Source organism: Pseudorasbora parva, chromosome 25 (genome assembly GCF_024679245.1).
Source record: "Pseudorasbora parva isolate DD20220531a chromosome 25, ASM2467924v1, whole genome shotgun sequence".
Classification (NCBI taxonomy): Eukaryota; Metazoa; Chordata; class Actinopteri; order Cypriniformes; family Gobionidae; genus Pseudorasbora; species Pseudorasbora parva.
The window spans coordinates 37260641-37271679 of NC_090196.1; the positions used below are offsets into that span (position 1 = coordinate 37260641).

The following is an 11039-nucleotide window of genomic DNA, read 5'->3' on the forward strand; positions in this document are numbered from 1 at the left end:
TGTGTGTGTCTCCTCCTATAGCAGTGAGTGTGTGTGTCTCCTCCTATAGCAGTGAGTGTGTGTGTGTCTCCTCCTATAGCAGTGAGTGTCTCCTCCTAAAGCTGTGTCTCCTCCTATAGCAGTGTGTGTGTCTCCTCCTATAGCAGTGAGTGTGTGTCTCCTATAGCAGTGAGTGTGTGTCTCCTCCTATAGCCGTGAGTGTGTCTCCTCCTATAGCGCTGTGTGTGTGTGTGTCTCCTCCTATAGCAGTGAGTGAGTGTGTGTGTGTGTCTCCTATAGCAGTGAGTGTGTGTGTGTCTCCTATAGCAGTGAGTGTGTGTGTGTCTCTCCTCCTATAGCAGTGAGTGTGTGTGTGTGTCTCTCCTCCTATAGCAGTGAGTGTGTGTGTGTGTCTCCTCCTATAGCAGTGAGTGTGTGTGTCTCCTATAGCAGTGAGTGTGTGTCTCCTCCTATAGCAGTGAGTGTGTGTGTGTCTCCTCCTATAGCAGTGAGTGAGTGTGTGTGTGTGTCTCCTATAGCAGTGAGTGTGTGTGTGTCTCTCCTCCTATAGCAGTGAGTGTGTGTGTGTGTCTCTCCTCCTATAGCAGTGAGTGTGTGTGTGTGTCTCCTCCTATAGCAGTGAGTGTGTGTGTCTCCTATAGCAGTGAGTGTGTGTCTCCTCCTATAGCAGTGAGTGTGTGTGTGTCTCCTCCTATAGCAGTGAGTGTGTGTGTGTGTCCTCCTATAGCAGTGTGTGTGTGTGTCTCCTCCTATAGCAGTGTGTGTGTGTGTGTCTCCTCCTATAGCAGTGAGTGTGTGTGTGTCTCCTCCTATAGCAGTGAGTGTGTGTGGTGTGTGTGTGTCTTCTCCTATAGCAGTGAGTGTGTCTCCTCCTATAGCCGTGAGTGTGTGTCTCCTCCTATAGCAGTGAGTGTGTGTGTGTCTCCTCCTATAGCAGTGAGTGTGTGTGTGTGTGTGTGTGTGTCTCCTCCTATAGCAGTGAGTGTGTGTGTGTGTGTCTCCTCCTATAGCAGTGTGTGTGTGTGTGTGTCTCCTCCTATAGCAGTGAGTGTGTGTGTGTGTCTCCTCCTATAGCAGTGAGTGTGTGTGTCTCCTCCTATAGCAGTGAGTGTGTGTGTGTCTCCTCCTATAGCAGTGAGTGTGTGTGTGTGTCTCTCCTCCTATAGCAGTGAGTGTGTGTGTGTCTCCTCCTATAGCTGTGTGTGTGTGTGTCTCCTCCTATAGCAGTGAGTGTGTGTGTGTGTGGTGTGTGTGTGTGTCTTCTCCTATAGCAGTGAGTGTGTGTCTCCTATAGCAGTGAGTGTGTGTGTCTCCTCCTATAGCCGTGAGTGTGTGTCTCCTCCTATAGCAGTGAGTGTGTGTGTGTGTCTCCTCCTATAGCAGTGAGTGTGTGTGTGTGTGTCTCCTCCTATAGCAGTGAGTGTGTGTGTGTGTCTCCTCCTATAGCAGTGAGTGTGTGTGTGTGTGTCTCCTCCTATAGCTGTGTGTGTGTGTGTGTGTCTCCTCCTATAGCAGTGAGTGTGTGTGTGTGTCTCCTCCTATAGCAGTGCGTGTGTGTGTGTGTCTCCTCCTATAGCAGTGCGTGTGTGTGTGTGTCTCCTCCTATAGCAGTGAGTGTGTGTGTGTGTGTCTCCTCCTATAGCAGTGAGTGTGTGTGTGTCTCCTCCTATAGCAGTGAGTGTGTGTGTCTCCTCCTATAGCAGTGAGTGTGTGTGTGTCTCCTCCTATAGCAGTGAGTGTGTGTGTCTCCTCCTATAGCAGTGAGTGTGTGTGTCTCCTCCTAAAGCTGTGTCTCCTATAGCAGTGAGTGTGTGTGTGTCTCCTATAGCAGTGAGTGTGTGTGTCTCCTCCTAAAGCTGTGTCTCCTATAGCAGTGAGTGTGTGTGTGTCTCCTCCTATAGCAGTGAGTGTGTGTGTGTCTCCTCCTATAGCAGTGAGTGTGTGTGTCTCCTCCTATAGCAGTGAGTGTGTGTGTCTCCTCCTATAGCAGTGAGTGTGTGTGTGTCTCCTCCTATAGCAGTGAGTGTGTGTGTGTCTCCTCCTATAGCAGTGAGTGTCTCCTCCTATAGCAGTGAGTGTCTCCTCCTATTGCAGTGAGTGTGTCTCCTCATATAGCTGTGTGTGTGTCTCCTATAGCTCTCTTTGTGTGTGTCTCCTCCTATAGCAGTGAGTGTGTGTGTGTCTCCTCCTATAGCAGTGAGTGTGTGTGTGTCTCCTCCTATAGCAGTGAGTGTGTGTGTGTCTCCTCCTATAGCAGTGAGTGTGTGTGTCTCCTCCTATAGCAGTGAGTGTGTGTGTCTCCTCCTATAGCAGTGAGTGTCTCCTCCTATAGCAGTGAGTGTGTGTGTGTGTCTCCTATAGCAGTGTGTGTGTGTGTGTGTGTGTGTGTCTCCTCCTATAGCAGTGAGTGTCTCCTCCTATAGCTGTGTGTGTCTCCTCCTATAGCAGTGAGTGTCTCCTCCTATAGCTGTGTCTCCTATAGCAGTGAGTGTGTCTCCTCCTATAGCAGTGAGTGTGTGTGTCTCCTCCTATAGCTGTGTGTGTCTCCTTCTATAGCTGTGTGTGTCTCCTCCTATAGCTGTGTGTGTCTCCTCCTATAGCAGTGAGTGTCTCCTCCTATAGCAGTGAGTGTCTCCTCCTATAGCAGTGAGTGTGTGTCTCCTCCTATTGCAGTGAGTGTGTCTCCTCATATAGCTGTGTGTGTGTCTCCTATAGCTCTCTGTGTGTGTCTCCTCCTATAGCAGTGAGTGTGTGTCTCCTCCTTTAGCAGTGAGTGTGTCTCCTCCTATAGCTGTGTCCTTCTGTAGCTGTGTGTGTCTCCTCCTATAGCAGTGAGTGTGTGTGTCTCCTCCTATAGCAGTGAGTGTGTGTCTCCTTCTTTAGCAGTGAGTGTGTCTCCACCTATAGCTGTGTCCTTCTGTAGCTGTGTGTGTCTCCTCCTATAGCAGTGAGTGTGTGTCTCCTCCTATAGCAGTGAGTGTGTGTCTCCTCCTATAGCAGTGAGTGTATCTCCGTTTGTCTCCTATAGCAGTGTGTGTCTCTTCCTTTAGCAGTGTGTGAGGTCTTCTCCTATATCAGTGAGTGTGTCTCCTCCTATAGCAGTGTGTGTGTCTCCTCATAAGCAGTGAGTGTGTGTGTCTCCTCATATAGCTGTGTCTCCTATAGCAGTGACTGTGTTTGTCTCCTCATATAGCTGTGTGTGTGTATCCTCATATAGCTGTGTGTGTGTGTGTGTGTGTCTCCTCCTATAACAGTGAGTGTGTGTGTCTCCTCCTATAGCAGTGAGTGTCTCCTCCTAAAGCTGTGTCTCCTCCTATAGCAGTGAGTGTGTGTGTCTCCTCCTATAGCAGTGAGTGTCTCCTCCTAAAGCTGTGTCTCCTCCTATAGCAGTGAGTGTCTCCTCCTATAGCTGTGTGTGTCTCCTCCAATAGCAGTGAGTGTCTCCTCCTATAGCTGTGTCTCCTATAGCAGTGAGTGTGTCTCTCCTCCTATAGCAGTGAGTGTGTGTGTGTCTCCTCCTATAGCTGTGTGTCTCCTATAGCAGTGAGTGTGTGTCTCCTATAGCAGTGTGTGTGTCTCCTATATCAGTGTGTGTCTCCTACTATAGCAGTGAGTGTCTCCTCCTAAAGCTGTGTCTCCTCCTATAGCAGTGAATGTCTCCTCCTATAGCAGTGAGTGTGTGTGTCTCCTCCTATAGCAGTGAGTGTCTCCTCCTAAAGCTGTCTCCTCCTATAGCAGTGAGTGTGTGTCTCCTCCTATAGCTGTGTGTGTGTCTCCTCCTTTAGCAGTGAGTGTGTCTCTTATAGCAGTGAGTGTGTGTCTCCTCCTATAGCGGTGTGTCTCCTCCTATAGCTGTGTGTGTGTCTCCTCCTTTAGCAGTGAGTGTGTGTCTCTTATAGCAGTGAGTGTGTGTCTCCTCCTATAGCTGTGTGTGTCTCCTCCTTTAGCAGTGTGTGTGTGTCTCCTCCTTTAGCAGTGAGTGTGTCTCCGTTTGTCTCCTATAGCAGTGAGTGTCTCCTCCTTTAGCAGTGAGTGTGTTTGTCTTCTCCTATATCAGTGAGTGTGTGTGTCTCCTCCTATAGCTGTGTGTGTGTGAGTGTGTGTGTCTCCTCATATAGCTGTGTGTGTGTCTCCTATAGCTCTGTGTGTGTCTCCTATAGCTCTGTGTGTGTGTCTCCTCCTATAGCAGTGAGTGTGTCTCCTCCTTTAGCAGTGAGTGTGTCTCCTCCTATAGCTGTGTCCTTCTGTAGCTGTGTGTGTCTCCTCCTATAGCAGTGAGTGTGTGTGTCTCCTCCTATAGCAGTGAGTGTGTCTCCTTTTGTCTCCTATAGCAGTGTGTGTCTCTTCCTTTAGCAGTGTGTGTGTCTTCTCCTATATCATCTGGAGAAGTGATACAATCTAAAACTGCTAAACTGTTGTGTTTAAGAGACTCTCCAAGCCGGTCATTTTGACTTGATGTTTGTGTACATTTGATCGTTTAGACGCGAGTGTGAAACCGAAAGTGTAATTTGCTCGTCTCGTTGCGGCTGTTTCGGAGCGCGCGCCGACTTGGGAACAACCTCTTGCGCACATTTTTGTGCTTTTAATCGCTCTTTTTATTATTATACGCGTCCCACAATTTACCAGCAGTTGCTAGACTGTATTTTACAACAATCTCTGATCGTGCTGATTCTGTCATTGCGTTTGAGTTTTATGGAGAAATGACAGTGTAGGCTACCTAGACATAAATATTATTATTTTAATCTTTGGAAGCCAAAATCTAAAATAAAATCAGACTATCACAGATCTAAAGTGTAACCAGGCTATGTTTGACTGTTTAGTTCTGTCCTCTGTCGTTTTGTGCGCTCTCTCACTCTCACTCTCACTCTCACTCTCACTCTCACTCTCACTCACGTCACGTGTATTTTCAAAAGTACCGACAGCAGTACCGATAACGTCCGAGCTTATCGATACAACAGTCTTTCAAAATTCACCCCCGGGGCCCGTTTAATACCGGTTTTCGGTACCCATCCCTAGTCTCTTCTCTCTTCTTTCTCTAAAAATGTCACCACTGCTAAAACAACATACTACCACAACAAAATCAACAATTGCTCTGACTCTCGCATACTCTTTAAAACATGAAAAAAGAGTGTGAAGGCTCACCACACACCAGCTGATTGGTGGAGAGGAGACCGAGTGATGAAGCCAATCAGGAGAGGGGGATGATTAGGGGGCCATGATGGACAGGGGCCAATGGGCAAATTTGACCAGGATGCCAGGATTACACCCCTACTCTTTATCGAAGGATATCCTGGGATTTTTAACGACCACAGAGAGTCAGGACCTCGGTTTAACGTCTCATCCGAAGGACGGTGCTCTTTTGTCAGTATAGTGTCCCCATCCCTATACTGTAGTGTTACTATACAGGACCCACACAGACCACAGGGTGAGCACCCCCTACTGGCCTCACTAACACATCTACCAGCAGCTACCTGGTTTTCCCAGTTGGTCTCCCATCCAGGTACTGACCAGGCTCAGCCCTGCTTAGATTCAGTGGGAAACCAGTCTTGGGGTACAGGGGGATATGGCTGCTGGTTTACACTTTTTGCCTTCTATTAGCCAATGTTCTTTGTCCCCATTGACTTGACAAAGCTGCATTTTATATATATATATATCTGACTCTGACTTTTGTATATCATTTTATAATTTAATTCTGCCTTTGTGTGTTTTGGTTTTGTTTCCTGTTCGTTTAATGTCTTTTATTTTTAAGTGGATCTCCGTCATGTTTCCTGGTTTGTCATGTGGTTCCCATGCCCTCATGTGATCATGTCATGTGCTTCCTTATCTCTTGTGTTCTGTGTTCTCATTGGTTCATTGTTTTGTTCATTGTTCACAGGTGTGTCTGGTTTAGTCATTAGTCCTTGTGTATTTAAACCCTCTTTAAGCCCTGGTCTAGTGTTGTTAGAGGTGACCTGCTGTTGGTGAGTGTTTGTTCATGTTTCAAGTCAAGGTCTCGTTTGTTTTGTTTATGTTCATATTTAAAATTGGACTGTGTTTGGGTTCTGCAACTCTCCTTCAGTGGATATCCGTTACACTTTGTGCATTTTTTTTTGCCTGAGCTTTATTTAGCTTGTGTGTTTGGAATGACGTGAGGGAGAGGAATTAATGACAGAGTTAGTTCCCCAAACTCTGCTCTTTGTGTTTGTCTTCACCTCTGGTATCTATTTAAGACTTGTTTGACTTTGTTGTTTTTGTATTTTCTGCATTTCTTTTTGTTCCTTTTTCCATTTATAGCACTTTCTGTCTGCCAATATTTATTTTTTTCCATATGCAATACATTTTTTACACTTGGTAATTGTATTTATTGTCCTTTCATTTATGCTCCTTTCATTTATTAGAAAATGTGCTATTTTCTTTTAGTGTTTTTATGATCCTGTCTCCATTGACTTTACTATTTTAAAGCCAATTTAAATAGTAATTTTAATGTGTGAAATTCTAACCCTTAACAGCACTTCAACTTGAGTATGCTTTTCATGTGTCCTCCTATTGCAGTGAGTGTGTCTTCTCCAATAGCACTGAGTGTGTCCCCTCCTATAGCTGTGTGTGTCTCCTCCTGTGTGTGTCTCCTCCTATAGCAGTTTGTGTGTCTCCTCCTATAGCAGTTTGTGTGTGTCTCCTCCTATAGCTGTGTGTGTGTCCTCCTATAGCTGTGTGTGTCCTCCTATAGCTGTGTGTGTGTGTGTGTCCTCCTATAGCTGTGTGTGTGTCCTCCTATAGCTGTGTGTGTGTGTGTCTCCTCCTATAGCTGTGTGTGTGTCTCCTCCTATAGCTGTGTGTGTGTGTGTCTCCTCCTATAGCTGTGTGTGTGTGTGTGTGTGTGTGTGTGTGTGTGTGTCTCCTCCTATAGCTGTGTGTGTGTCTCCTCCTATAGCTGTGTGTGTGTGTGTGTGTCTCCTCCTATAGCTGTGTGTGTGTGTGTGTGTCTCCTCCTATAGCTGTGTGTGTGTGTGTCTCCTCCTATAGCTGTGTGTGTGTGTCTCCTCCTATAGCTGTGTGTGTGTGTCTCCTCCTATAGCTGTGTGTGTGTCTCCTCCTATAGCGCTGTGTGTGTCTCCTCCTATAGCTGTGTGTGTGTCTCCTCCTATAGCGCTGTGTGTGTGTCCTCCTATAGCTGTGTGTGTGTCCTCCTATAGCTGTGTGTGTGTGTGTGTGTGTGTGTCTCCTCCTATAGGTGTGTGTGTGTCTCCTCCTATAGCTGTGTGTGTGTGTGTGTCTCCTCCTATAGCTGTGTGTGTGTGTGTGTGTGTGTGTGTCCTCCTATAGCTGTGTGTGTGTGTGTCTCCTCCTATAGCTGTGTGTGTGTGTCTCCTCCTATAGCGCTGTGTGTGTGTGTCTCCTCCTATAGCGCTGTGTGTGTGTGTCTCCTCCTATAGCGCTGTGTGTGTGTGTCTCCTCCTATAGCTGTGTGTGTGTGTGTCTCCTCCTATAGCTGTGTGTGTGTGTCTCCTCCTATAGCTGTGTGTGTGTGTCTCCTCCTATAGCTGTGTGTGTGTGTCCTCCTATAGCTGTGTGTGTGTGTCCTCCTATAGCTGTGTGTGTGTGTCCTCCTATAGCTGTGTGTGTGTGTGTCCTCCTATAGCTGTGTGTGTGTGTCCTCCTATAGCTGTGTGTGTGTCCTCCTATAGCTGTGTGTGTGTGTCCTCCTATAGCTGTGTGTGTGTCTCCTCCTATAGCTGTGTGTGTGTGTCCTCCTATAGGTGTGTGTGTGTGTGTCCTCCTATAGGTGTGTGTGTGTGTGTGTGTCTCCTCCTATAGCTGTGTGTGTGTGTGTGTGTGTGTGTGTGTGTGTCTCCTCCTATAGCGCTGTGTGTGTGTCTCCTCCTATAGCTGTGTGTGTGTGTGTGTGTGTGTGTGTGTGTCTCCTCCTATAGCTGTGTGTGTGTGTGTGTGTGTCTCCTCCTATAGCTGTGTGTGTGTGTGTGTGTGTGTCTCCTCCTATAGCTGTGTGTGTGTGTGTCTCCTCCTATAGCTGTGTGTGTGTCTCCTCCTATAGCTGTGTGTGTGTCTCCTCCTATAGCGCTGTGTGTGTGTGTCTCCTCCTATAGCTGTGTGTGTGTGTGTGTGTGTCTCCTCCTATAGCTGTGTGTGTGTGTGTGTGTGTGTCTCCTCCTATAGCTGTGTGTGTGTCTCCTCCTATAGCTGTGTGTGTCTCCTCCTATAGCTGTGTGTGTGTGTGTCTCCTCCTATAGCGCTGTGTGTGTGTGTGTCTCCTCCTATAGCGCTGTGTGTGTGTCTCCTCCTATAGCAGTGTGTGTGTGTGTGTCCTCCTATAGCTGTGTGTGTGTGTGTCCTCCTATAGCTGTGTGTGTGTGTCCTCCTATAGCTGTGTGTGTGTGTGTGTGTGTGTGTGTCCTCCTATAGCTGTGTGTGTGTGTGTCTCCTCCTATAGCTGTGTGTGTCTCCTCCTATAGCTGTGTGTGTCTCCTCCTATAGCTGTGTGTGTCTCCTCCTATAGCTGTGTGTGTCTCCTCCTATAGCTGTGTGTGTCTCCTCCTATAGCTGTGTGTGTGTCTCCTCCTATAGCTGTGTGTGTGTCTCCTCCTATAGCTGTGTGTGTGTCTCCTCCTATAGCGCTGTGTGTGTGTGTGTGTGTGTGTCTCCTCCTATAGCTGTGTGTGTGTGTGTCTCCTCCTATAGCTGTGTGTGTGTGTGTGTCTCCTCCTATAGCTGTGTGTGTGTGTGTGTGTGTGTGTGTGTGTGTGTGTGTCTCCTCCTATAGCTGTGTGTGTGTGTGTGTCTCCTCCTATAGCTGTGTGTGTGTGTGTGTGTGTGTGTGTGTCTCCTCCTATAGCTGTGTGTGTGTGTCTCCTCCTATAGCTGTGTGTGTGTGTGTGTGTGTCTCCTCCTATAGCTGTGTGTGTGTGTGTGTGTGTCTCCTCCTATAGCTGTGTGTGTGTGTGTCTCCTCCTATAGCTGTGTGTGTGTGTGTCTCCTCCTATAGCTGTGTGTGTGTCTCCTCCTATAGCTGTGTGTGTGTTTGTCTCCTCCTATAGCGCTGTGTGTGTGTGTGTGTCTCCTCCTATAGCTGTGTGTGTGTGTGTGTGTCTCCTCCTATAGCTGTGTGTGTGTGTGTCTCCTCCTATAGCTGTGTGTGTGTGTGTGTGTGTGTCTCCTCCTATAGCTGTGTGTGTGTGTGTGTGTGTGTGTGTCTCCTCCTATAGCTGTGTGTGTGTGTGTGTGTGTGTCTCCTCCTATAGCTGTGTGTGTGTGTGTCTCCTCCTATAGCGCTGTGTGTGTGTGTCCTCCTATAGCGCTGTGTGTGTGTCTCCTCCTATAGCAGTGTGTGTGTGTCTCCTCCTATAGCAGTGTGTGTGTGTGTGTCCTCCTATAGCTGTGTGTGTGTCCTCCTATAGCTGTGTGTGTGTGTGTGTGTGTCCTCCTATAGCTGTGTGTGTGTCCTCCTATAGCTGTGTGTGTGTCTCCTCCTATAGGTGTGTGTGTGTGTGTCTCCTCCTATAGCTGTGTGTGTGTGTGTCTCCTCCTATAGCTGTGTGTGTCTCCTATGGCTGTGTGTGTCTCCTCCTATAGCAGTGAGTGTCTCCTCCTATAGCAGTGAGTGTCTCCTCCTATAGCAGTGAGTGTCTCCTCCTATAGCAGTGAGTGTCTCCTCCTATAGCAGTGAGTGTGTGTGTGTCTCCTCCTATAGCAGTGAGTGTGTGTGTGTGTCTCCTCCTATAGCAGTGAGTGTGTGTGTCTCCTCCTATAGCAGTGAGTCTCCTCCTATAGCAGTGAGTGTGTGTGTGTCTCCTATAGCAGTGAGTGTGTGTGTCTCCTCCTATAGCAGTGAGTGTCTCCTCCTAAAGCTGTGTCTTCTCCTATAGCAGTGAGTGTGTGTCTCCTCCTATAGCAGTGAGTGTGTGTGTGTGTCTCCTCCTATAGCAGTGAGTGTGTGTGTCTCCTCCTATAGCAGTGAGTGTGTGTGTGTCTCCTCCTATAGCAGTGAGTGTGTGTGTCTCCTCCTATAGCAGTGAGTGTCTCCTCCTAAAGCTGTGTCTCCTCCTATAGCAGTGTGTGTGTGTCTCCTCCTATAGCAGTGAGTGTGTGTGTGTCTCCTATAGCAGTGTGTGTGTGTGTGTGTGTGTCTCCTCCTATAGCAGTGAGTGTCTCCTCCTATAGCTGTGTGTGTCTCCTCCTATAGCAGTGAGTGTCTCCTCCTATAGCTGTCTCCTATAGCAGTGAGTGTGTCTCTCCTCCTATAGCAGTGAGTGTGTGTCTCCTCCTATAGCTGTGTGTGTCTCCTCCTATAGCTGTGTGTCTCCTCCTATAGCTGTGTGTCTCCTCCTATAGCAGTGAGTGTGTCTCTCCTCCTATAGCAGTGAGTGTGTCTCTCCTCCTATAGCAGTGAGTGTGTCTCTCCTCCTATAGCAGTGAGTGTGTGTGTGTCTCCTCATATAGCTGTGTGTGTGTCTCCTATAGCTCTCTGTGTGTGTGTCTCCTCCTATAGCAGTGAGTGTGTGTCTCCTCCTTTAGCAGTGAGTGTGTCTCCTCCTATAGCTGTGTCCTTCTGTAGCTGTGTGTCTCCTCCTATAGCAGTGAGTGTGTGTCTCCTCCTATAGCAGTGAGTGTGTGTGTCTCCTCCTATAGCAGTGAGTGTGTCTCCTTCTTTAGCAGTGAGTGTGTCTCCACCTATAGCTGTGTCCTTCTGTAGCTGTGTGTGTCTCCTCCTATAGCAGTGAGTGTGTGTGTCTCCTCCTATAGCAGTGAGTGTATCTCCGTTTGTCTCCTATAGCTGTGTGTGTCTCTTCCTTTAGCAGTGTGTGAGGTCTTCTCCTATATCAGTGAGTGTGTCTCCTCCTATAGCAGTGTGTCTCTCCTCATAAGCAGTGAGTGTGTGTGTCTCCTCATATAGCTGTGTGTGTGTATCCTCATATAGCTGTGTGTGTGTGTGTCTCCTCCTATAACAGTGAGTGTGTGTGTCTCCTCCTATAGCAGTGAGTGTCTCCTCCTAAAGCTGTCTCCTCCTATAGCAGTGAGTGTGTGTTTCTCCTTCTATAGCTGTG

The 11039-nt window shown here is 47.8% G+C and overlaps 1 pseudogene; it reads right to left on the reverse strand.

The window, feature by feature from the left end:
- Positions 1-5458: 5458 nt before the first annotated feature.
- On the reverse strand, positions 5459-5575 carry LOC137065617 (5S ribosomal RNA; annotated as a pseudogene).
- Between the last annotated feature and the right edge of the window lie 5464 nt (positions 5576-11039).